Source organism: Pseudopipra pipra, chromosome 1, assembly GCF_036250125.1.
Source record: "Pseudopipra pipra isolate bDixPip1 chromosome 1, bDixPip1.hap1, whole genome shotgun sequence".
NCBI classification, from domain to species: Eukaryota; Metazoa; Chordata; class Aves; order Passeriformes; family Pipridae; genus Pseudopipra; species Pseudopipra pipra.
This window is the reverse complement of record NC_087549.1, coordinates 141,146,806-141,174,415: the sequence shown is the minus strand read 5'-3', so window position 1 is coordinate 141,174,415 and position 27,610 is coordinate 141,146,806. Positions and strand designations below refer to the sequence as shown.

The window sequence follows — 27,610 nt, the reverse complement described above, 5'->3', positions numbered from 1 at the left end:
GCAATGACCTGAAAATAGAAGAGTTGAATGAAGCTGTTATGAGAAAATACTGAGAAATTTCACCAACTTTTAAATATTAAAGTACTTCAACTTTTAAATTAAAACTTGTTTAATACATGAAAATAGAACACGTTCCATAAAAATAATTATACCAGTTACAAAATGAAAGTTTAAAATGAAAGCTAAATGAAAGCTATCGAACAGATACAAAATTTTGCCATACTTTAAAAATCTGTATATTGTTAAATTTACTACAGAGGGCACAGACTAATCAAGTTTCCATTTCCTGCCCTTTTTTTTTTAAGTTGCTGTATTTTAGTATGCCAACAATGCTTTCAGTATATAGGAGGTATTTTTCAGTGTTCCAATTAAAAATATATGCAAGTTGTAATCTTGTGTAAGAGAATCAGTAAGATTCATCTCATCCAGTTTCCGTGTCTACATTTGAATTGGTCTCTAATTAAAATTGTTTGACTTTTTAGTAAGTGGAAAGAAATGGATGTTTCTGGAACACAATTAATCTTACCCCAAAACACGTACTTAAAACAGTTCATTGAAATTGTTCATTAGAAATGTCTGATTATCTCTGGTAACTATGAAAAGAGTTTAGTAGACCAGTTCAGATACAAATGTCAGTGTGACAGACCACCAATGTTAAATGAAATTTATCTCATGTTACATTTCCCTTTTCTTTGAAAAAGGAATAAAAGAGTCCACTACAGTGATTTTACCATTTTCTGGGAATTTATCCTTTTCATTTTCCAATTTTAAAAAATGTTATTCCTTGTAAGAAAGGTATCAAGAAAGAAGCTAACAAAAAGTGTAATAAGAAAGTAAAAAAAGTACCTATATCCATATATAAATACTTTTCCTAAATCAATTTGCAATGCTTTTCAACTTTTGTCAAGGATTTTTTTCCTCTGATTTGATGCTTCTTTGGTAAGTGAAAATGGTGCTGCAGATGTACCAATTACAGCAGTGCCCTGACAAACAAATTTATTTTGAAACATCTAGATTAAGTGTTACTGCTACAGAAGCAACAGGCAGCTTTCCCTGAAGTAGAAACATGTTTTAATTTGGCTTGAAGCAGTTTTGTAGGTAAATGGATCAGTAGAGATTAATATCTGAACATACACTGACACGAATCTATAACTGTCCTCACATGAAAATAACAGCCATGCTGCTGCAGAGATTAAAAGTGATCCTGTATTAGAGGCCTGTGCTGCCTCAGATCTGCTAAGTGGCTTGAGGTAGTTCACATAATCTCACCACGCCTCAGTTTCCCTGTCTGTCAAATGAATAAAAGTCTCTCACTTCACAGAGACACAGCGACATTCAATTAAAATCTGTAGGGTACTCAAATATTATATAAGCCATAAATAAAATACACAATATTCTAATTGAACTTTGTGATGTTCGTAAACTGATGATGGTAATGAAAAATACATTCACAGAAGAGCAAGTAACAGTGAATGGCATCTCTGCAAGCTCACTATTCAAAACCATCTATGCTATTTTACAAAAATAACACAAGCATACTGCTATGCTCATAAATCATGACTATAAACATAAATAATACAAATGAAATGCATATTTAAAATATAGAGAATATCAACAGATGGAATGAGACATGATCCATTACCTGTGTGAAAACATTTTTCTCCAGGAAGGGGAGTGACACTGGAAAGAACCTAACAGCTAATGGAACATTCTAAAGCTGTGCTGCTTATGTCTACAATGAAATAATGGATGTCTAAGTAAAAAAACTGTACACAGTGTAACCATAGCAGGATTCAGATAATATCCACTTTTTCCTCATCCTGTGTGTCATATCTATGGTATAATGGGAAGTCCAACACATTTTTGGTTTGTATCTACCTTAGAATGCATTTGAGTGAAATATTACTCTATATTATTAAAAACTGCTGTGTGAAAGAAAAGTCTGATGGTTGTCTACATACAAGTGTAAAACACATCCACACATCAGTTTTCTCCAAATGATTGTCCACATGTTTACCAGCAATGCAGATGATTCCAAGTATCATCTTCTATTACATGTACTTGAAAAGGCCTCTCTTGCTATTTTTAGGGGTGGACTGGACGAAAAGCAACTATTTTTGATCTTTCACAAAGCAGGTTCCAGAACTAAGATGCAACACCAATTACATTCCCTGGGTAATCACACCATGCCTCCCAACTGCTCTGGTGTACCTGTGTCCAGGAACAGCTCAGGGGTCGGAGAGGTTCCTGCTCCCTCTTGCAGCAGCACCTACATCAGGCAAGTTTCTGGAGCATTTCAGGGGCTTCTCAGGCAGTATCTGATCTGGACAGGAAAACCCAAGAAGTGCAGACCTGCATAATGCTCCTTGTTTGGGACACCGACAGGGGCAGGTTGTGGGCGTGGAGGATGTGATGGTCACAGGAGCAGCCACCAGCCCTTCAGCTATTGCCTTCCCAAGTCTCTCTGTCAGAGAACCCCACATCTGTTTTTGTAGTTTGCTGTCAGGGACAGCACTGTCCCAGTGTCTGTACAGCACCAAGAGCTGCAAAGTCCTCCATGATGAGTGTGAGGGAGTCTAAGTATTGCATGATTTGCATAATAGCCAGTGATTAGTGACAGGACAAGAGGACACAGGGGAGGTTCAGGCTGAACATCAGGAGCAATTTCTTCACAGAAAGGATTGCCAAGCATTGGAATGGGCTGCCCAGGGAGGTGGTGGAGTCACCATTCCTGGAGGTATTTAAGGAAAGACTGGATGGGGCACTTGGTGCCATGGTCTGGCTGACATGGTGGTGTCCAGTCAAAGGTTGAACTCGATGACCTCAGAGGTCTTTTCCAATCCCATTGATTTTGTGATTACTGTTGGGAAAGCTCCTCCAGATCTGAAGATACTGACGGGTAGGTCAGTGGGAAAATTCCAGCTGTGCGGGACTGCCTGAGGAACGTGGAGAGAGGAAAGAGAAACAGCAACAGGGCCACGGATGCTTCGGGCAGTGCTCGCTGGGGCCACACAATTAAGAAGTGAATAACGTAGGATGTCAAAGAGTTACTCCATAATTTAAAGTTCTCACTGCTAATTAAAATAATCAGTGATCAAAGTGTGGCTGTGTGTCCCTTCTAACCTAAATACTGCCAGTTTCCATGCAGGCAACAGGCGGTGTGTTAACACCACATGCAAACAGGTGCCACAAGCACTCCTCAAGCAGGGGAAAGGGGAATATCCTTCTCACCCTGTGAGAAAAAAATGGATGTTTTTTTCAGTACATGGGACTTTACAAACACATAAAGGCCCAGAGAAAATTCTGATCCAAAATGTGGAGGAAAGGGGCGGTGCTAAGTGCACAAGGGAATTTCTGTAATAGAAAATTCTCAGATTAAAAAGAACCTACTTAGATCAAATTTAAATTCAAGGTGAGGCTTAAGATATAACACTACCATGCAATAAGCTCATTAACTGAAAATTTAAATAGCACTCCTTGACATGCACATATCATTTCCATTCCGGGTGCTCAGCTCCAGTGAGAGAGAAATCATCCCTGAATAAACAGAAACCCCATCCTTGCCATAATGTCCAGAATAAAACAGACTAACATTTGCACAGTAAATTGTGTAAAGCAAGTGCAAATAATCATAGCTAATGATTTTAAAATGCAAAAATATGCAACCTTTGCAACTGCGTGTTTATTTTATCCATTCTCTCTTCATTGTACTGTGGTTTTGCTAAAATATAAATCATGCAGCCAGGCAAATAGATTAATGTGATGACTCACTTTAAAAGGTAGTTGCTGAGCAGCTTGTGAAAACACATGGCCTAGGTATTCATATATCATAATTAATACAAGGTCCACAATCCTGGACAGAATACTAGGCTAGATTATAACATAAGTATTGAACTTGCACATAAGCTGTATTTAAATATTTGTTGTTGCATGGTCAAGTACTTGCAGGTTAGGAAATGTCAAATTAAGTTTGAACATATAACTTTAATTCCTGCTTTTTTGTACTTTACATGTCATAAGCTCTCATGGAAAAATTCATGTATCATCATGTACCTGAAACATCCTCATTTTACACAGTGGGAATCCCTAAACCAATAGCTATTGATAACTTCATTCAAATTGTTGATATACATTACAAAACTTGCAAACAATACTTTGAAAATGGATTATTATTTTCTTATTGCTTATTCCTTTTTCTTTACAATGCAGATCACCACCATGAGTACTTCCCAAACCCTAATTCATGAATTTTCAGAGGCACTTTGTATGATGGATGAGTTGATGGTGTAACTTTACACGAGTGTAAAGAGAGCAAAATAAGTAGTGTCAATCTATTTTGAAAGTCCAAGGTGAACTTTGATTTTTCCAATGTTAGCACTTAGTGTGTTCTGATCAGCGTTCCCACTGATTTCACATGTGATATTTCCAAATTGTACCTTCCACCACTTTTACCATTTTTATTAGTGTAACTGGGCCAGGATCATACAGGAAGACAGAAATTTGGACCTACTGGGGGACTGTGAAGCTGCCCGAATGCTTTCTTTTTCTGAGGCACATTTCTACCTCATTCACTTCACATTCCATTTACATATTCTGAAAACAAATTATCTGGGAATATCAGAGGCAACTTCATTCCCTGAGGACCAAGTTTCATGCACTGAAGGAAGCAGGGATCTTGTAGAAAAAGTACTAAGTGACCACCTATTGTACTAAGTGACCACCGTCAGGCTTGCAAAAGTTCTCCAAATGAAGGTTGCACACACAACAGTTTCTTGAATTAGAAACTTGCAACTTTAGAAGGTCTCTAAAATTGGTCTGTGTTGGTTTTTATCTTAATATGAATATAACTTTTCAAACCTTTAAAGAAAACAAAACAAAACAACAAGAACAACAGCAAAAGAGAAAGATACAAACATATTAATTTCTCTGCCCTGTCTCTACAGAAATTTCATTGTGTGTAAATACATTTATACCCACACAGGATCCGAACAATACTGGACCATTCAGACTGTCAGCACAGGCAACTGCCCAGCAACTTGTTGCTGTCTTCTACACAGAGAAATCAGAAGAGAGGTCACATACCCTGTCATTGATTACAAAGCTATTTGATGATGGCAGATGCACACGTTGACTGCAAAAATTATGGATTAATTCCAGACTCCCAGAAGGGTTTCTCCTTCCTTAGACATTCAATTTTTGTTTTCTCCTCTTAATTACGTTTTCTTTCTCTTCTTTAATATGCAGCTTCCCAGCAGACTTGTACTCCAGTCACTCTGCATCTGCAAGCTCTCCACATGTTAATGTTTGAACAAGGAAAGCCTCAGACATTACCCACAGTCTTAGTTTTAGAAACACAGTAACTTTCCGTACAATGACAGAAATGCTGGGCATTCTGCTGAGCTCTGGAGTCCTCAGACTGAGCTCCCCCTTTGCTGGCCAGCAGGGAGGCAGGGACAGGGCAGCAGCTGTAAGGATCCAATGACCTCACTACCTACGAGGCACAGCAGAATAAGAGTCTAATTAATATACAGGAGTAGGTATTAGAGAATGCTACATATAGATACAGTCTTTCTAAAAACTATAAACCATACACAATTTCCATATAGGAGTAAAAGCAATAACACTGGATGGCTTATAGTTAAGGAAAATCTATTAGTATTTACTGAACAGATAGGAATTGTTTTTCCGGGGCTTATTTGGCTGAAATTTGAAGGCAGTCATAAAAATAGCAAATGTGCATCACGAATATCAGAGAAGTTCTGTTGCCAAATTCCAAGTCCCTGCTTCAAAATGTGACAAGACCTGATAGTTTTAAAATCTCACTACCAAAGAAACTAAATGTAAGAAATATGACCCTTTCACAGGACTCTCAATATGATCCTGGAACTCTAAGCTCCTAAGACTGACCTCCATACTGGGAAAATTATTGGTAGAAACTATTTCAGATATAATGTTGAAGGACAGATGGTATACCTGGAGAGGAGTCACCATCACTTCTGTAAATGCACATTGGGAAAATAGAGTGAAATTGAATGTATATAAAAACATTCCATTAATTACTATTAATTACTATTAATTCCTCTACCCTCTCCTGAAAAAAACTGATGTTATTACGGTTAGTTCTTCAAAGAGAAATAACTCTAAGTACAAAGTAAATAGTGTTAAAATCTATTGGATCATGGAAATAAAAATAAGCAGAGGATAATAAGCAAAGAAAACTAAAGTTCAGAAGAAAACATCATTGTCCTACTGCATTCATGGATGGTATACCCACATCTTGACTACTACATCTACCTCAGGCAGTCCTACCTCAGAAGGAATAAAAAAGTAGGAAAGGTGCAGAGAAAGGTGGCAAAGATAACAAGAGGCATTGAACTGCTCCACTTCAAGTAAAGAACTTACTTGTTGTTTCCCCAAAAATACAACAGAATCCTTCTCATCCAGCAGATACAATAAAGGTATGGAATTAAGAGTGATTGCAGAATGTGAGTTGGAAATTATTGTTCATGTTTCCAAAATGAAAGAAACAGGGCAGATCAGAAAATCATTCAGCCATTTATAAATTAAGTCCAACTGGAAATAATTTCTACCATAGAAATTCAAAATATAAGTGCCTTTTGAATATGCTTCACAAATTCATGGAGCGTATGTCCCTTGGTAAATAATGAGCCTTGTGAGCCAGCTGCAGAAACAAGTCCAGAGCTCCCTCCCTCCCCACCCGTCAGCAGCTCAGTGCGTTCACACCCATGCAGGGATCACTCTGCACTTGGCCTGTTCCCTGTGTTCCTCCCCAGGTATCTGCTGTCCTTAGCAGCAGCTGCCTGACATTTCATTTCACTCTCTGGCTGTTCTCACTTTCTTACATTGCTGAGCACAGTGAGCCTGAGCCAGATCAACAAGCAAAACCACTCACAGATCCGTGTGTGGCCTGGATTCCTGAGCTCTTCTCTGTGCCTCCTAATTGTGTAATTGCTATGTTTTCACCCAGAAGAAAACATTTCACTGATATCACGAAAACTCCTTTTCCCAGCCACCTAGAACTTCTGGTTTATGGAGATGCTTTATTGTCCAACATGTGTTTAAATTCTAATTTATTATTCTACGTTATTTAAAATTACATTTAGTTGAAATGGTAATACTAGCTTTGTCAGAAAATACATTTTATTTCTCAAAGTAACACAATTAGGCTTCTCACTGATTTCTCCAGTTCCACAAAGTGAAGTGCATATGAGAAAGCATCCATTTTATTCAAACCCTCTGGTACCTTAGGATATGATTCTGCCTAGACAAATTGCTAGAAAAATATATATATACCCCAAAATCAACGGCATTTTCTCATAAACACACTGTAAGTAATAAAACCTTAAAATTATCTAAAAGGTATTGGAATGACAGAAGCTGAGTCTCCACTGTAGAACTTCTACCTGCATTTATTTTTTCTACAAATGTCTTCAGTGGGGATATTAATATGCTGTCTCTCTGTTTTAATGGACTTAGTAGGAGTTGAATGTATTTACATAAATGATATCACTCTAGGAGTTCACAAAACTCTGATTGTGGTTAGATATTTGAATTATGCATACAAAAAGCAGACTGACATAAACACAGTTTCTTCCTCTGTCAGGTATGATTGAAACTGGCCAGCAGGTTCAAAAAAGTATTAGAGATGGACTGCAATGCATGACAGTAAAAACTTAATTTCCCCATGAAACTTGCTATGAAGCCCTGCTGGAACTTGAAGCGGAAAGCTGTAGAGAAGGAAAGGAGTTTTGGACCCTACTATAATGCAGATGAGCTGAAATAAAGGGAATAAAAAGACAGTATCGATTGAATAAAGAGAAAGGCCACAGAAGTATTTAAAGAAACTATTCACTCCAAGGGACATCTCAAAGTGGCATTACTCTGAATGGTAAGGAAGTTTTGCTGAAATAAGACATTTCTGAAATTCAGAAGAAGTATCAAATGCCATTGCTCAGTTACCAAGCCACAGGTACAATGATGAATCAGTGGTTTGAAGTATATATCAGATGCTGCCCAGATATCAGTCAACTTCAAGAAGGCTTCTGTAAGCACAGACATAAAAGAAACCTTAGAAAAGACTAATCTTGCATTTACCTGAAGCCATTTAGTAATGATACTTCAATACATTTTTACACTGCATTAAAGCTACTAAATTTGACTTTGATCTCCATGGCAAGTTTATCTTAAAAGAATGAGGTCCTTCATGTCTGGGTGACTGCAAAGGAGCTGACAAATTGCTCTTTATTTTGGAATTTTATTAAAGAATTTTACTCTTAAATTGTATCATTAGAGAAAAAAAGGATATTCTTAGCAATTTTACATGCAAGTGTATCAATTAATCAGTATATAAAATAAAGTCAGTATATCAAGGAGAAAATAGGCATAAATGTGTATTTTAATGTAGGATTGTGCCAATTTGGTCTGCAGGCCCTAGGTTTTCCTACATACTCATTGAACTTATTGCTGCAAAGAACTTGAACTGAAAAAAAGTATCGACTTAAGATATGGAAACTGTAAACAATTATCATGCTCTATAAAATTCATGAAGTACTTTAAGTTTACATATAATTTATCTTCATTAATTACATAAGTATATAATTTATCTCTTACTAGGATCTAATGTTATGCTTATGCAAAGGACCTAAAATCTTCTGATGCATCTATATAGAATAAAAGTGTTAATGAATTATCGAACGTTATCAATCTGAAGTGTTAGAAAGGTGATGCAAATTAGCTTAGAGGCAAATTCACAAGTCAAAAAAGCCCCAATAATAACACTATACAAAATCGTTTACATTTTTTATAATGTTTAATCTTATCTAATACCTCCAAAGAAGGATTAACAGTTTCAGTATCACTTTTAAGGCTCATAAAACCCGATATTTTTAATATTTCCAGCCTTTGACTAGTAATGCTTCATTTCAGAAAGCAAACTCTTTCCTCACAGGCTTTTTAAAGCATCTGATTTTTCTTCCATTTTATATTTAAATGCAGGAGAATTCTTGCTCTGAAACTTGCACATGTTCAATCCTTTCTTCCTTTCTTCCGAAGATGTTAAGACTACTAATACTGTAGGGACAAAGTCCATTTGATTTTGTGCAGGCTCAATAGTCTCCCAAGTCCATTTGGTGTGTTGTTTGATAAATGAGGAAATTCAGTGAAGTGTGAGTAGGTTAACTAGTGATAGATCAAATTATACCCAGTAAGTAATAAGAAAAATGTGTTAACAGTGGGGAGAAGGACTTTTGGCTCAGAAAAGAAAATGAGACTAAAACCAAGTAAACCCATCTAAGCTTCTTTTTTTTTCCTTGTGACAGAAACATTTATAACTATCCTCTCTGACAAATGTCTTAAGTCTACCTGAAATAAAGATCTGTTTTAAAGCTTTATAAAAAGCACCTAAGAAGAGCATGTGGGAGCTCAGCTCTCTCTTGTGTAAAATAATTGAGTTCAACTCAGTGGAGAGTTCATAGTGCTTGTGAAGTACTTTGCATGAAAGTATTACCAGTCTTATAAAGTACTTCCAAGCAATATGAACTTAGTTCATAGTTCACTTTAATTCTTTAGAAGTTTATCTTTATATCTCTTTACAACAGATACAAATGTTGGTGAAATTATCTAACATTTTTGACCCCAGCTTCATTATTTTTTCATGTCTGAAGAAAAACTGCTGCACCTCTGCTTGCATTGATTCATGTAATTTGTTGGCCAACAGTAGACACTAAAGCCTGGCTGCTGATACTCAGAACACTTCTCCTTATCACACAGAAATTATCACTCTGTATGTGAGTGTTCTGGCATTAGCCCTAGATACCTCATGTGGCAAATACACAGAAGGTACTTTGCTGGGTTTTAACATTTTGCTTTCAAATCAAGTAACTATGGTATCCATCTGTGTACCATCATCCGCTTTCACACAGATGCAAGGCTCTAAATAAGAAAGTTTTCTCTATCATTCACATTTGAAATAATGCTACTATATGCAGCTAAATATAGGAGAGTGGCCATCAGGGTTCACATTATATTTGAGAGATCGAGAAAGCTCCAGTCCAGTTGCAACTCAGTGGCCAATACTTTGCTGCAAGGGATTAAAGCAACCACTATGGAAAGAGAGATGACAAAAGAATTTTCAAAGCTGTTAGCCATGATTGATATGTGTGATTCACACACATTGCACCAGGCAATATTTGCACAGGAGATGGGCTGCAGCAGTCCTGGCTTCTTCAGTAAATCTACAGTTACTATGATGCATGTCCAAAGAATACAGAAATTAACTCACAAGAGACTATTTCACCAGTCAGTGCTGGAACTAAAAGATCTGGTATGTGATTTCATTGTAATCTGAGTCAGAAATCACATTTTTGGGACTGAAGGTATACCAGCTCCTTATGAAATAAGACCACACTCTAATGATCCAACCATTCTCTCAGTCACTACCCATCCCACACATGGAACCCTTCTTCAGCAGCAGTAGTTAGTACTGATGTCAAGCCAGTACTGCATGGATGGACATGACCCTAGAATAGGAAGAAAGGAATTGTGGCAAAACGTGGAATATAACCCAATTACAATAGAGTAGATATTCTTTTCATAATTTTTTACAAGACAGATATTAAAATAACTTTGTACCAGATCCTACTCCAGTATCTAGAGCCTGTCCCTGACAATGCGAAACCACATACAAATGGAATAATGACTTAGAAGTTATTAGGCAACAAAACAGTCTAAAACCTATGTAATGCCTTACTGCTTGTTTAAAGAGTATCATTGGGTTGAATGCAAAGGTTACTGAGATATGTTCTGGCAAAGATTCTTGAAGTAGATGCTTGGGATTGTTTTGTACATTTGTGCATATCTAGAGACATGGAAGGATTTTTAGCTTATTTTTCCCAGGGCTGTTGATTAGAAGATTCTGCAACAGAATGTGGTATAGATTTTCAGGGCTATTTTTCAATCTCATTTTTTCAATTTTGATTTTTTATCTTAATATTTTGGAAGCTGCTGTTCTTAGGCCTTAGATTGCCAACATTATTTCTCATCTTTTGATTTGTGTTGCACAAAAAACTTTATAAAGCTTATATTGGTTGTTTGTCTTTTCTTTCCATAAACCTTATTAGTCACACTGAAAATTTTGTTCCTTAGATAGACTAATTTTCTTTCAAGTCTTGGTGTAGCTATGAAAAAACCCAGCACTTTAGGGAGATATAAGACTTGGCCTTTTAAAACAACAGTCTCAGAGGAAACCTACAATAACCTCTAAAATAATAGACAGAATGAAAGACACTAAAATTCAGTTCTTTCTGAGCTGCTCTCAGAGCAAGACTCAAGCTGAAGGGGGGATATGACTGCTAAGGCCCAAATCAGCCAAAGGAGCAAGTAACTTCAGGACTGCTCTAGCTGTTTGGTGAAGGTTGGTATTTTGCCGTGTTGCCATCTAGGGATCAAGAGAGTGCAATACCCAGGGGCATACTCCAACACATTGAGGGCCTGGAAAATCATGGTTCTATTTTGTATGGACCTCAACTCTTTTAATTCAAGGATTACTCTAGACAGCAGTCACATCTGCCTTTCTTCCTCCTACTCTTGTGTTATACAAAGAAGGATTTGAGACCAAGACTGGCCCAAAAATATGTTGTCAGTTTAGGGAACATCATTAGTTACTGTTTGGGAATGGTAATCTCTGTACTCAAGAACAAATGAGAATCCTTCAGAGTTAGACTGAAATAGGACACTAATATTTATTTCCCTCTCTGTAACCTGAAGCTCTGAACATAACATTAACCCACACTTTAGGTCTGCTGATCTGCCAAATACAGTTTTAAAATTCTAGTAGGCTGTAAGTCATATCTTTTCAGCAGAAGAGAAAGACAAAAAAGTACAGGCAGAGTGTTGCAAATGGTAAGAAACAGAACAGGGAAAGAACAGAAGACGTGCAGTACCTGTGGAGTGGGGAGAAAAAGAGCAGTGAAGGTCATGACAGTAAAGGTAAAATAAAGGGCCATGCAAAAGATGAAAAGAATAGCAAAGCTTTATACAACAGCATGTGGGGCACATGGCAGCCCTGGGAGGGACTAAGAACACAAAGAGAGTCTGGCTGGCAACAGAAGGATGTGAGACAATGTTGGAGAGATAAGGAACATTTGCATCATCTGGTGGATAACAAGTGGTGGAAAAAGTACGGAAGAGCCTGGGTACCTCTGGCATGGGAAAAGGCCTGGAAGATTTCTGAGATAAATAAATATGAAGCTTTGCTGAGTGAGGACTGGAGAGATGTGATCAGGGCTCTGCACGAACACTGAGCACACTGAAGCAGGCCAGCTTAGAGAAACTTCGCCAGGGTAAAGTCAGGACTACAGACTGGATCACAGTTGAAGTAATCCAAGACCAAAAACCAGTGGATGAATTAGTCTGAAGAGCAAGATAAGACTGTGGCTTATGGCAAGACCTAAAGCAAGGAAGGAACAGAGTCTCTAGTATGAAGTATGGTAGTGAAGCATGTCATAAAATCACAGAATAGTCCAGGTCGGAGGGGTCATCAAAAGATCATCTGGTTCAAACTTTCATGGGAAAGGGAACCTAGGTCAGATTATCTATCACCTTGTGCACTTACATCTTGAAAACCTCCAGTGATGAGGACTCTACCACATCCCTGGAGAGGTTGTTCCAGTGAATGTTTGTTCTCACTGTAAAAAATTTCTTTCTTATATCCCAATGAAACCTCTCCTGGTGCAACTTCTACTTGTAGCCTCTTGCCTTCTCCATGTGGCTCCTTTTGAAGTGAGAACCTCCATCCTCTTTGCAGCCACCTTTTAAATACTGGAATACTGTGATGAGGTTGGCCTGAGCTTTCGCTTCTCCAGAGATAAAAAAGCTCCAGCTCTTATGGCCCTCCTTTGGACTCTCTCTAGTCTGTCCATGTGTTTCTTGACTTGTGGTGACCAGAACTGGACACAGGACTCCAGGTGTGGCCCAACAAGCACTGGGTAGAATGGGAGGATCACATCTCTGTCTCTGTCAATAATATTCCTGCAAATGCAGCCCAGGATTCGATTTGCTTTTCTTGCTGCAGTGGTGCACTGCTGACTCACGTCAGGTCAAAATAGGCAGACTTGTCAAGGAGCAGAAATAAAAATTTAGGAGTGTATCATAGCCCAGATGGACATTGAATAGTGAAGGACAGCTATTGTCTAAGGTTGGCTTGGGGAGAATGTTAAATGCCTGGACAGATCCTTGTTGGTGGGCCTTGCTAGGCCCTCAGGCACTGAAGAGACACTGCAAGCAGACTCTTACAGGTTTTTCTTGGCCAAAAAAAGTGAGGACCTACTCACTGCAAATGACAAAAATAGGAATGTTTTGAATACAAGAAACTTCAGTTCCTAGGGAACATGTACTAGAATAGGCACCTTTGCTGACAGTCAACATCTTGTCATTTGCTTCCCTTAAAAAAATCTTATCACCAAATACAGCTGCAAATAACTTGAAAACTATAACTGACTGAGACTAATGCAGAGATTTTCAAACTGAACTACTAGATCTTCCAGGTTTCGATAGTATTCCATCACAACTGGTTAGGCTGTGTTGTCAGAAAACATGTATTCTTAAAAATATACACTTTGGTACTCAGGGAGTAACAAAATATAAGTTAAATCATTTTAGGGTAACAAAATCAGGAGGAATGTTAATGACTATTTATAAGATAAAAGTTCTGTTACCATAAAAGGAATTCCATGCTAATTTCAAAAATTAAGAGAAACCTGAGATGAAATAAGCAGCTTGAGAACAAAGAAAATATTCATAAACAGTTAAGTTTCCCTTCACCCATTTGTGGACTTTTGAGACACCTTTTTTAAGTTGGGCTATGTGGTTAAGGCAAAACAAAAGGTTTTTTTCTGCCTTATACCAGACTCTGAAGCACATTTCTATAAGGTTTAATGATCTATATTACAAGTGCAGCTCATCGCTTGTAGATGTGCCACTGGGAAACATTTGCATTAAGAGCTTTGTGTAGCAGCCTTGGCCCTGGATGCTGTGTGTATTCTCCATCTTTGCCCAGACCAAAAGGGCTCTGGCAATACTTTGTGGAAATTTACTGTGTAAATACAGTATTGTGATCCAGTTGGCAATATGTATACTAGATCTAGCCTGTAGGATGTTTCCTTTCGGTCTGATATTTTTTCTTTCTGGTAAATACAGAACATTTTTTTGACAGAAGAAAAGGCTCTTCCTGCCCCTTGCTAGGAGATGCTGCTACCGTTGGTCCCTGAGAGTTGAAGGAGCAGGGTAAGGAGCACATTTCTGACTGTACATAAGCAGCACAGGAGTAAATGTTACTGTTGTGTCTGCAGCACATTTAGGGAGGGCAAAATTGTGACCAGTGTAACATGAGATACACAAGACACTACATGAAAAGGCTGCATCCCAGCAGCATGGTATGTTCACTAATGTGTACTTTCTCTTGCTGAATGATTGCATTTCTAATCAACAAGCAAATTAAGTTTGGTCAACAATTAAGTTTTTTCTAACATTAATAAAAAGACTAATCATAAACACATTGTTTAAACTTAAAAATAGGGAAACTGCCAATAAATATATACTGTAAGTCAGAATCTTTAGAGAACCAACAAGGATCTTAAAAGTCAAAGAATATTTGATCAGCAAAATTAAGGATACAAGAAGGAATTTAAGATTAATTAGGTTAAAAATAGGTCACAAGTATTGTATTTGTCCCCTAGTGATTTGAAATATTACAGCTGATAATAATAATGCAGAAGAGTAGACCTGTCAGATAGGCAATTTCATATTTGAGAATATGATGGATGCTCTAATAATACCAGAGGGTGTATTGGAACTACTTTGTTTTCTAACAGCAATTAATAATGGTCTGAGAAAACAGCCACTGTATTCTAGTATCTTAAAATAATTAATGTGTTATCATTTGCATCCTGCATTTCAGATAAGATGACCAATTAATGCCTTGAGCCTACTGACCAGAGTTTATGTTGCTTGATTCTAGTTCCTCAGTGAAAGGTGCACAGTGAAATAGATTTATCTATAAAAAGGCTAAACTTAATGAAAAACTAGGAAGATAAATTAAAGCTTTTATGACTGCAGTTCATAATCTTGCTGAATCTGGAATTGTAAAGAACTTTGGTTCAGACATATCAGACCTACATATCCTCAAATCTGTATGCAAATGTAGGCTTTTCTTAAGTTCCCCTTGATATCCTCTTCCTATGCTCATCAAGCTTTTGCTGATTAAACTTTAATTCCATTCAGTATGTCACCAGCATCAGAACATTTCAGAGAAGAAAACCGACTTGTCACAGCGCTGCCTTTGCCACACAGATGGTGCATTTGTTTGCAGCAGCAGTAGAAGTGAACACCAAGGGTGACTCTGAGCAGTTCTGAGATGTTTTCAACAGTGGCCCTTTATTCTAAATGACAAATGCGAATTCAGAAAAAAAACAGATAAAATCTGCTGAACACATAAACCAGTCAACAGGCAAGTCAGCGGAACACAGATGGACTGCAGCCATTTTTTACCTTATCTGAATCCACGGCGTTTCAGCTGAAATTTCCTACGTATAATAAATCAGATGGGAAAATGGCCTCCAATAGTAGCTCATCTAATAAAATCCATAAGAGACCCCCTTAATTTTCAGCAGATGAAAGTATGAGAAAACAACAGAATGTATTTAGTAAAGTAGAAGAACCGATTGCCCGATCCCTTGTTTTGGCACAGCACACTGTAAACAATTCAGCAGCAGTAGCAACAGGTGTATCTTACAATCAGGAACTATGCTCAGACAAGAACCATTGTGGGCCTAGAAGAGGAACGCAGGCAAGTGAAAAAGATGCTTTAACAGTTACTTGTGCTTGCAAACATACCTGTGAGTATTTCTTCAGGGTCGATTTTAATACATGGATGAGGATCCAGTGCTCGGATTTAAAGGCACTGAATAACCTTCCACCTGAAATTCCAAGACCTGGACCAAAGCTGGTGTGTTTCTCTTTCAAGTATCAGCACATGATGTGGACAGTACGCAGAACAGTCCCAATCAAGTGGTTGCCAAAGTTAAAAGACAAGTTTCACTGTGGGCTTTTCTTTTTTTTCCAGACTTTTTTCCAACTTTATTCTGAAATAACACCCAGTATTTCTTCATCAGCTTTAACCAAACAAACACATACAACTAAAAGATCAGATTTTTTTTTAATCCGTCTGTGCCAACATGGTGGGGCTAAAGTTTTGTTTTAATGAGTATATGACCATATTGGACTTTTCATGTGGATACAGATTTAATTCTGAAAGGACAGCACATTTTGAGTCTTACAACCATTCAACAGAAGATACTTTCCAAAACTGAAGAAGATTGTTAATGCATTAAAAGATGTAGGTTATGAGCTGATCAGCCTGTGCAGAGGATCTGAGTAAGTACTTTCGTCTAGACCATCATACAAAGATACAACAGAAATAAGGGAAGGGGGAAAAAGTTATCCTCTGAGATGTGTGGCATACCTTGGCAGCCAACAGCAACAGATGTTTTGGAGGCTTATTTCTGGTTTTTATTTACAAAAGACTCACAACTTCCATATATTTTTGTAACAAATTGGTTTTTCCCCTATATTGACTTAGTTCTTTTTCCACAGCTTTTGTCACTGAAAATCATCCCCAAACCACCAGAACTGTCACTGGCAGGACTTCTGAGGTAAAAAGGGTGAATGACATATCAACATTGTGACAACACTGTAACTTAAATCTACTTGGCCTAGTCATAAATTATTTGAAGATGGGGTTGCACCACAAGGAAACAAAGTCAGCAGGACAACTTCAGTGTCTGAAGCAAAGAAAAACACTGTTTAAAGCAAGATTAATGAGAAAAGAAATCCTTATTGATGCCCACGGTGCTGCAGACTTTGAGTGAGAGGACAACAGTGGTGAATGGGTTATTGGTAAAAGGCAACTTAGATCAGCTTATTGAGGTGGGCCCAAGCAGAGCAGCAGGGATATCAGTGCTCGGGCAAAAGTTAAATCCTGAGAGCAATGCTGAGTCCTACTGAGAGAAGCAGTGAGAAGATATGACCAAAAAGAGGTTACTGCAAACAATACAGAAATTAAAGGGATGGTTTGCTGAACAGGGGTACCTGTAATGGTAATATAGCAAGAAAGCAAATGAGATTTTGAGATATACTTAAAAAATACAGGGAGTTGCTTTACTTTAGTATGTGACAAGTAGTGAAACTGCTGTTGGCATATTTTGCCTATTTCTGATATCCATGGTACGTGGAGAACAAAGATTGCTGGTAAACTGGAGAAGCACTACAATCACATAACACCCCTAACAAATAATAACATTTTGTGAGTCTTATATACTCAAACAAAACCAGGACTTGGACAGAGAGACGGAAATAAGAGGTTTAAGAAGTTACAAAATCTGTGATTTAAAGTTAAATTTCAAATAATCACTGTAATAATTTAGTGAAGATTTTGTGGATTTTTTTTACCACCATACGTTTTCAGTCCAGACTGCATGCTTTTAAAATATATTTGACCTGGGTCAAACAAGAATTAAGCTAGAGAAGTCTGTGTCCTCCTTTATAGTACAGTCAGGCATCAATGATCTATTGTTATATTATAATTTATGAATTTTCCAAATTACAGCAAATCATTCTTTTTGATTCTTCAATAGAAATCATGCAGCTATGTGAACATTATCTATTGAATAAAAATGCAAACTATTTATGCTTTTGGTGATCTTTCAACCAAAAAGCGTTCAATGCCATTTTAATGCAAGAAAACAAATTATCATTTACATATGAGTTGCAAAAGCACTTTGATATCCTTCAGCTCTTGCTATCTACCTAATGATTTACTGACTTAACAGGACTGGTAATTCACTTCCTAAAGACATCAAGAAAACATTGTTAAAAGAAGATCAGTGTAATTTTTTTATTACAAGTGTAGAGACAGAGAGTTACTTGGAAAATATGGCAATAGAGTTATATCTTTACAGGCAAGATAAAGATTAATGAAAATGAAAGATAAAGGATGATAAAAGCAATTATACTGCAAGCTAAATGTAAAAAGTGGTTTCACTACTTTCAGTAAGAAGCTGTTATTTGAATGTTATCAGGTTTAGCCACTTTTTTTTGTATTAGTCTAAATCCTAAAATACAGCTCGTTTGTTTACTTGTTCCTATACAGATATTCTATTTCCCTGTTTTTGAACAAAGTCTCAAGACAGACATTCACACCAAACATTGGATAAATCTTCTAAAAAAAAAAAAAAGAGTACAGAATGGATGATGGTGCTCTTTTGCATTACTCTGAACTGTAAGAAATTTGGGGAATTTTGACATCAAGTCAAGTGAGGGTTATTCTTAAAGTATGAGAACATATTGTTCGGCTTTTCTTGGAACACTTATTCAGCTTTTTAAAAGAAGTCACAATGTGTATTTCAATCCCAATCTCAATTCTTAACATTTAGCATTTGATATACACTATTTTCAGTTAAAACTGATCAAATACGAGAGAAAATTACCCTGGTTTAAACAGTTACCATACATCAGCTTATCTATAGAACTAGCAAGCCTCAAATCTGAAGGACGTTTCATTCAGTTTAGTTTAGCCTGCAACAAAAGAATCCAGTCAAATTCTTTCACATTTGCCACACCACAATAATTCCACAGGCGTTCACCAAGGCTTAGCTCATCTGAGGTTATTTACTGGGCAGTGTTTAGTCCCAAGTTATAGCATGGCCAGCCAACATACTTAAGATCCTTGTAGTATATACAAAGTTACCTAAGGTATTTTGTGCGAAAAAATGACAAAGAACTTGAAAATATGTTCCTGCTATTGCTGCAATGCCACTACAAAACGTGGAAAATGAAGAAAAAAGTCTTTAAAAACCTACAGCAACATATTAATGCCCTGAGAGGGCTATGAGACCATACTCTTCCAAAGCATGGTTTGCTCTCCTGGATGTAGCTGTGCCCTGAAGTGGAACCCTTTCTGCCCCCTCCTCCAAATATCGTAGGGCTCTGGCACACCTGTGCTAGCGTAAGACACACAGTAAGCTGTGGAATACTGCAGGTAGATGAAGGTTTCTCCAAAACCAGGTGATAGGAGGAGGAACTTTCCCAGTGTGTGTGGTTATTCTGACCCCAATTTTCCTGTGTGCTTATCCACTCATATTAACAACTTTGAGGCGACGCTTTAGTAACAAGGTGTTCACATAACAAACACTACCACCAGGAGTGGTCCTTATGAATTCACTAAATGCAAGTTAGGACAGAGGTGCAGAGACTCTACATGTACCCCCCAAAGTCATGGTTAAGAACAACACTTTTAAAAAGCATGCTACATCTCTTTAGGCCCACATAACGTGAACTACTGTCCGCTTTTTTTTCCTAGGGCTTGTTAACTGCTAGCAGGCCTGCTTATGATCTTTCTACCATGCCTTTTGGATCCTTTCATTGCCTCTCTTGTATCAAACATGAGCTTTGCATCTGTATTTTCAATGCTCTCAATAGCCTACTTCCTCCTTATCTATTTTCTGTCACTACAAAAAAAAAAAAATTAATGACAATTTGATTAGGCTTCTGTAGTTCACCTGCTGCTTTTTCAAACATCTTTGTGCTTTCTTCCATGCTGTCCTTCTTACTGGAGTTTTCTTTCAACAGCCACAAAACCGATTAATTTTTTTCATCAAATCCAACCTTATGTCTTCTTTGCCATGAAGTACACACAGAAACAAGAGTTCTGCTGATGGTGTGTCACAAACTGTGCCTTACTGGCTGATCAATACAGTCTCATTGTTTCCCTCATCTGTCTGTAGCCATCTGCTGTCTTTTGTCTTACACTTTTGAGCTCTTCAGGGCAGGAATTATCTTTTTGCCCTATATTTCTATACAATACATCACCATAATCATAGTTCAGGATTAAGGCTGCTAGATAACATGATAATACAAATAAATTATAACAATGGCAAAATTTGCCATTCAAAGTTCTTCGCAGATTTCTTTTTTTAATCTAAGTCTTAGAAATATGAGGTGGTTCAGCAAAAACATCACCAATTTCACTGTTTTTTCAGCGGCTCTGAAAAAGGTTTAGAACAGCAGTAGATGGGAATATTATTTCTTTTAATATGGGGCTGGATCAGGCTCAGCAGGTCTGACAGCCTGTCTCCTTTGTAACTCCTCCTAAAGGCAGGAAAAGGACTCTCACGGGAAATGAATCAGGCCCTTTGGAGCCCATGAGGCAGCAGCCAAGAGGAGCTGTGCTATTGCCTGGCAAGACTGGTGGATCAGATAGAGGACCACATATCAACATTTTTGTCATAATCTCTAACATAAATACGCTATATTCTCCTGTTTATTTTCATTTTAAGGTAAACATCAAAAAAAGTTAAAGGTATGAAACAGGGTCATAATAAGAGAAAACCCAAGATAATTTCCACAGAAATCATGGTTAAGGCAGAGTACAGTGAACCACAGATGCAAAATTATAAATATTACAAAATGTGTATTTATTTGCAAGAGGCCTAAATTTCAGTTACCGCTGAGAATCCTCAGTCCAGGGGCCTCTCTGTGCCTACATGCTCACTTATGAGACTGTGACATGTTGGGGGGGTAATTTTATCTTCCGCTGAACAGCGAAGGTGTTAGAATTTACCCGTGTTTTCAGAGCCCAGCTACAGCAGTGACTACCTGACTCAGCTCGCAAACTAGAGCCTCAGCATCAAATTTCCCAACCCACTTAATTTGAAAGCCTGCCAAGATAGGTGAAAGACCTTATAAATATGTAAAGCAGGAAGTTCAAATTACACAGTGATGTAAATTCCCAGTGATTGATGCCCTTTTAAAAACAATAAAAATCCTCGAGAAAGTACAATGTTGGTAAATGTGCTTCCCTCCCGCTGCTGTCTGACGGTACCGGGAGGAGTTTGGCTGATGTATTGTACTTTTCGTGCGGATTTTATTTTGGATTTCTACCACTTCCTGGAGGCCAGGGGGAGGCACAGTGGGAGGAACCAAAAAACTCGGTGCCACAGCCATTTTGTTTGTGGGCAGCATGGTAGAATTCTGTCAGTCAGTATAAGGAGGGGTTTTTAAAACAGTATTTATGGAAAAACTATTCCTGCCGTAACGGATGTATCTGTTGAATTTAGTGTTAATTTAGTTCTTTCACAAGGTAGGTATTTATAATTGTACGTAAATTGAGTATTTGTTGGGATTCCAGCCTCCCCACTTTCCAGGAATCATGGATTTTGTTCCAGGCATGACTGGCTCTTTCGGATGCTGCGAGGCTGCCGGAGTGCGGCGGGCGGGGGTGCGGGGGTGCCGCGGGGGGGGCCGAGGGATGCGCCGGGCGGCACAAACTTGCTGCGGGGTTCGGAGTGGGGGCGGGGGCGGGGGGAGGGACGGAGGGAAAACGACGAAGTCTCGGAATTATTTTCTCCAGCTGTCTTTCTTTATTAATTCTTAAGAGGCGGCTGCTCTCTCTCTCTCTCTTCGAGAGGGAGGATGAGGCGGGGGGTTGCGCGGGGAGAGCCGTAGTTTTGCAGTGTCACCGAAAACCAGCGCTAGACTTTGGTCCTGTGTGTTCCAGAGGCGGGTGTAAAATGGCACACTGCATTTTTCCAGGCGGCGGCGGAGGGGGGGGAGCGGGCGGGGGCGCCGCTGCCCGCGGAGCCCATCGAGGCGCCGCCGGCCCCGGCAAAGTTGTGACCCCGGAGGCACCGGGTCCCCCGCCCCGGCTGCGGCCGCCGCCGGCATCGCCCGCCGACCCTCGGGAAGCCGCCTCCTTCCTCACCCGGCGATCCTGGCGGGGTGACGGGGAGGGGAAGAAAAAAAAAAAAGAGAGAGAAGAAAAAAAAAAAAAAAAAGAAAGAAAAGTCTCACTTTCTGCATTTGCGAAATATTTTAAGGATGTTCGGGGAGCCCTTTGCAGCATGGAGATGGCTGGTTGTAGGAGAGCGAGTATGCAGTCCATATTGTTACAGCCCTTTTGCAAGGGCTGCCTTCTCCCAAGGTAAGTTTGTGGTTTTAACCAAAAATATTCGTTTCTGCGGGTTTTTGGCTTGTGCTGGTGCTGGGGGGGGGGGTTCGTTGTGTTGATGAACAAAACGTAGCCTTGTATTTTTCATAGCTTTGATCTCGTGTATCCCACCCAACGGTGTCTCCTTAATAGCGACAATTACTGAAGTCAGTTTTTTTTCCTCTTTAAAATTTTATACACGCGAAGCTTAACAACAATTTAACTTCAGTTTAAGAGTATAAGAACTTAAATATTTTCCAGATGGACTTGGTTTGGTTTTGGGTTTTTTTGGGGTTCCAGCTTTTTGTTTGGGGGGGGGGGGGCGGGGAATTCTTTACCGAGTAATAAACGGATCCAGGACCAAATATGTGACTGTCTTTATAAATATAATGCAGCTCTCGTGTGTAAGGAAGAACATTATGTTGCTACAGTATGGTCTGGTGGTGGCTAAAAGAGTTTACAATGCCATTTGTGATGGCTCTTGATGGATTACTTTGGTCTAAAGTACGAGGGAAAACTGCCCTTGGTATGGTGAAGGTGGAGATGGACATAACAGGGTTTATATTAAGTTGTGTCTCTTACTAAACAGTGACCTTTTTATTTACAAATTAGCGCTCTTCTGGTAATTAGCTTAAAGCATTAGTTATATAAAGGTTCTTATTTCCCCACACTTCATTTAGATGTCTTGGTGTGGGGTTGTTTGCTCTTTTTTGGCGGTGTGTGTGAGTGGTTTGTTTGTTTGTTCTTTTTCCTCCAAGAAGGTACATTTGGGAGACATTTTGTAATTTTTGGCATTTTTCTAGGCTCTTTCCTTTTTTTTTCCTTTTCTTTTTTTTTTTTTTGTCACCCGGTGGGAGATCTTTTTTGTTTTGCATTGCTCTGTGCTGGTGGCGCTGTGGGGCTCCGAAACAATTCGTGTCCCTGGCTCTAAAGGGGGAGGGGGCTGGAGGGGGGGGGAGAAAGGTGGGGCACGTTTTAATCTATTGTATCTTTTTATTTTCTCTGTATCAAAAGTAACCTCCGATTAGTTAGGAAGACGATGAAATTGTATCTCTGGAAAATTGTAGTGTCGCATGAACTATGGCCCGGCACAGGCATGACCTCACCCTTTCGCTGGTTTGTGTAATGAAGCTGATGCTTAATTTTTTTTTTTTTTTTTTCAATCCTGTACGTAGAGTCGTTTTCCTCAGTGATGAGATTTTCGGCCCCACCCCCAAAATGATTTTACAGTGGCTGCAGATGAAAGGGTTTTAAGTGATTTTTTTTGCAGCCAATATGGAAGGCTTTGGCACACACTTATTGTGCAACTAGTCCATTGTTTGCTCGTTGTGAAGTTAAAGGTTCCGTTCACCGGTGGTTAATCAAGCCCAGAGGTCTCCCTTGCTCCTGTGCTTGCATATGCAAATCTGCTCTTGAGGTCTGTAGGAGTTTGGATTGTGTTTGAAGGTGGGATTGTAAAGAAGGGAAAACCTAAGGTAGTCCTTCGGATTGAAAGAGGATTCACCTGAGGTGGGTGGGTTTTTTCTTTCCTATTGCTAAGTGGAGCATGCGTTTTACATGTATTTATAAATAGATATATGTTAATGTGTGTTGTTTTCTTTCATCAGAACCTACAGATCACCCCGGTTCTAAGTGCAAAAGGATTAGGAAGCTTTCTGCTAACATCCATATTAGGTGTAAGAAAACAGAAGTGATTAATGCTCTAAGATGGGTGGGAAGACATAGTCAAGCCTATGATCAGAGCATATATTGGAAACTCAACAGGTTCAGGAATAAATTTAACATTAAATTTAACACATTTTTAAGTAATCCATGTGCCTGTTATTTTTGAGTGATAAAAGCTGACAATTTTAGGGGCTTTTGCATCTATTTTACATTTCAGTATCTTCATTATTTTAAAAGAATAAATTTGACAAATAACAGACAGTTCGAAACAGTCTCTAAACTTCTCATGAATGTTTAAATCTTCAAAAATGCATTTAGATTTTTAAAGAAAGTTTGCTCATAAAAATAATTAGTTTTATGGAAACTGACACATCTTATGCAGATCTCTGCAATGGTTTCTTATTTGTTATCTTTCTTTAAAGGAAGGTAAATTTTACTTTTGTCTTAGGTAAAATACATCTTGCAACCTTCTTTCAGTAACTAACATCTATATCAGTCAGCTTTTATCATCTGCTCTATCAGACAATATCTGCTTTTATGGTTTCTTGGCTGGAGCGGAGAGTCCTGGTGGCCTGTGACAGTGCAACGTGACCATCACATCTTCGGTGTCCTCGCACAAATCTTAGGTCTTGAGGACAAGTATCAAGATATGAACTCTTCAAAAGTGTGGATTTTGGCCATCTTCCATCTCTGAGACCTGATCACTAGGTCAAAGGTTGGCATTTTGGGCATGGTTTATTCCAATGGAAGTAGTGCTAGTTGTTGTTGAATCTATGAGGATAATTATCAATCTTAGAGAATCACTGGTTTATTTAATTCTGATACAACTTTTCTTTTTTTACATCATGTAGACCAATGTTCAGTTTGCTCATCCATGGACAACAGTACTGAGCAAATGATAAACTGAGGTACTTACTGAAGGTAATTTCATGCTTCTGCTCCTCTTGTCATCCTGGACCATGAAAGCGATGATTTCTTGTGACTGCAGCCTGTGCATGTAGGCCATGAATTAATTGCTGCTCAGAGTCAGTTCTAGCTCAGTGATGTCAGCAAGAACATGAATGCTGACTAGCAACTTGCTTCACACTTACTCTTCTTTCTCCCCTTTAGTTGGGGCTACTCTTAACTTTGGTTATGGTTTTGCAACTTTGAAGCTGCATCTGATCAAAGTGTCTGTTCTCACTCCTATCAAGAAGTCACAAGGTGAGAAGAGTGAAGTGTCGATCTTTTGCAATTCAGCAGTTTCCTCACTTCTCTCCTCCTTCCTTTTTGAGCCATTGTTGAATAAGAAATAGTTCCCAGCAGATATGTTGCCAATAAGATTAAATTGATTAAGATTTTGTATCCTCTCAAAGCTAAATAGCAACTTATTTACCTCCTGCGTCTTCTGCAGAAATGCCTGGAAGAGTCATTACTGAGGGATGGCTCTGTATTTATTGTGTGATTTCCCCACCCTGCTCCTTCTGAAATGTGGAATGCCAGGACCTAAAGCAGAAGAACTTTTACTTTTTTTTTTTTTCTATGGGTTTCTTAATTTTCTCCCTTATATATCCCTCCCTTTCCAAGATGGCAAAAGTAAAGTATTTTTCTCCTAATACCATTTTCCTTTTATCCAGAAACTCTATATAGACTCCAGACCCCTTTCAAAGATATTTGGCTCTCTTGGCTTAAAACTAATTGAAATACAGCATCCTACTGTAAACCAGTCTTTTCCAAGAGCTTAACTCAACCTGACCGACCGAAATGTTCTTTGTGCCTTCATGACATTCCTCTTACCAATATTACTAGTGGTATATACTCAGCTAACAGTCACAGTAGAAACAGTCACAGTCTAAAACAGTCACAGCAGAGCAGATGTGTAGATCTGAGGCAGATATAACCAGCTTCCAAAGTTAAATGATAGTAATGTGAAGACAGTTCCCCAGAAGCATGCTGGTGGTGTAGAAGAGCACTGTTTGGGACTCAGTTCACTCAAAGATTGTTGTGTTCTCTAGTTTCCTATGCTGATAACACACCCTGGTGCCTGGGACTCCTGTCTGTTCCCTTTTGAGGGTTCTAAAGTATTCATTGTCTTTGATTCAACAGGGTTTCAGGGGAGGGGGAGGTTATCTTTACATTTGACACCTTATGACATAGTCTTGTTTCTCACCTTTCTTACTTCATGACTTTGCTAGCTGTAGTTCTCCACATCAAACTTGTCAGTGTCAATTTATAGCAATGAATAATTATTTTAAAACTTACGTCAACTATCACCTGTTTCACACCTGTGAACAAAGGACAATATATTACGTGCCTGCTTCATACTCTCATCTTCTAAGAAGTCCACACGTCTTCCAGAGTGATATTTGTATGACTTGCCAGTGTTATGAAATAATGTGCTCTACCTCCTATATGCCAGAGGAACTGCTATGACTAGCACATCCATCCACCTTTTAGCATTCTTCATATTTTTCCTCTCTTATCAAATAGCTCAAGAAGTTAATTCATGTTGTAGTGAAGAGACAATCCTAGATTTTAAATGCTTTAGTAAATATACAGGGTGGGGAATGTCAGTGCTTTGAAATAGAATTTCTGTCTTGCTGTTGTGAGCAACAAAATATGTCTTGGGACACATGTGACCACGTACCAATGGCTTCAGGTCCCATGGGCTCTTTAAACTCTTTGCTAAGTCACATTTCCAGTATATCATGTTACCACTGGACTGTCCAGGAGCAAGATAATACTAGTACTACAAATTTCCTTAATAGGAAAGTTTGCTCATCAATTCTCTACTGATAATAGCCAGAGTCTAAAATTGGTGGTGAGAAGAGTGCTTAGAAAGTGAGTATGTTTGCTAAAAATTATTCTTTCTGCTTATCTCCCAGTATAAACAACAGAGAGACGGAAACTGCCAAATAACAAGTGAGTCCCAGTCTAAACTGGTTGTGTGGGGAGTTGGGATGCTGTTATGAAGCTCCTGGATGGTACATGCTCAGAGCCATACAATACTATACAACAGAAAACAACAGTTACAGATGCAATGTGTATTGTTTTGAGCACCATTAAAAACAGCAAGAGCTCTAAACGTAGTCCATGGGAATTGAGACTTGGAGCAGATGATTGAAAATGGTGGGACACTGACTTAACACCCTCTGTTGTTGAAGACAACCTGGATCACTTTTGCTAGGGAAAGGAAAAAGGAGGAGTTAGTTTTTACAATGCTTTGAGCACTGGGATTCCCAGAGGAAGAGGGAAAGGAGAGAGCTGCCTCATGGATTTTACTCAATAATGTTTAAATGTAAAATGTGAGAAGCCTGAGGAACAGTGAGCAGACTTGCTCCTCCCAGAAAAGTCTTTTTTTTTTTTTGTCAGGTTCCATTTTGGATTAATCTGGGACCTGTGCTTACAAGTGCATGGTTAGATGTGTATGCAATGGGCCTGTGTTCAGGTGGTGTTAACTTCCACTTCACTGCATTAACAGTCAGCTGTGCTGCTGAGTGGATTGGAATCCCTGTATCATAAACACTTCATGTAGAACCTCTTTCACCTGCCTTTAGATGAGTATTGTTAAAACTGTAATTGTAGCCATTGAAAAGAACCAGGTCAAGTAAATCACAGCTTTAAAAAAAACAACAAAAGGACACCAACCAATCAAACAACAAAAGAACCAAAAAACTAAATTTTGGATTTCTGCAGTGATATAAATCTTATTTTAAAATTCACTGAGTATCCTGATCAGGTGTCCATCTTCCTCTTATGACTAGTTCAGATGTCAATGTCCTCATCTAATCAGATAAATCACATGCCCCTGAGTTTGCTAATACTGACCTGTGCATCATTTAGGTGATGAAAAGTTAGCTCTTAATCCTCATTTCCCTTCAGAGCTTTAAGAAACTTGCTAAATGGAAG

At 38.6% G+C, this 27,610-nt stretch overlaps 2 protein-coding genes across 9 annotated transcripts in view; one reads left to right on the top strand and one right to left on the bottom strand.

Moving 5' to 3' along the window:
- The window catches only part of LOC135403241 (collagen alpha-2(I) chain-like), a 58,358-nt gene that overhangs the window by 21,165 nt on the left and 9,583 nt on the right, over positions 1–27,610 (bottom strand). For 5 of the 8 annotated variants that reach the window (XM_064637088.1, XM_064637079.1, XM_064637071.1 and 2 more), the window contains one exon: positions 26,731–26,884. The exons of 1 other annotated variant lie outside the window; for it this stretch is intronic. The gene's annotated coding sequence lies outside the window, so the exon portion shown is untranslated. Of the gene's footprint in view, positions 1–21,468; positions 21,842–26,730; positions 26,885–27,610 lie in introns of those variants that run through there. 2 more of the 8 variants (XM_064637097.1, XM_064637142.1) reach the window with 1 other exon arrangement.
- Positions 21,053–27,610, top strand: part of EPC1 (enhancer of polycomb homolog 1) — a 64,831-nt gene continuing 58,273 nt past the window's right edge. The window contains exons 1-2 of the mRNA XM_064637019.1: positions 21,053–21,211; positions 21,948–22,051. The gene's annotated coding sequence lies outside the window, so the exon portion shown is untranslated. The remainder of the gene's footprint in view (positions 21,212–21,947; positions 22,052–27,610) is intronic.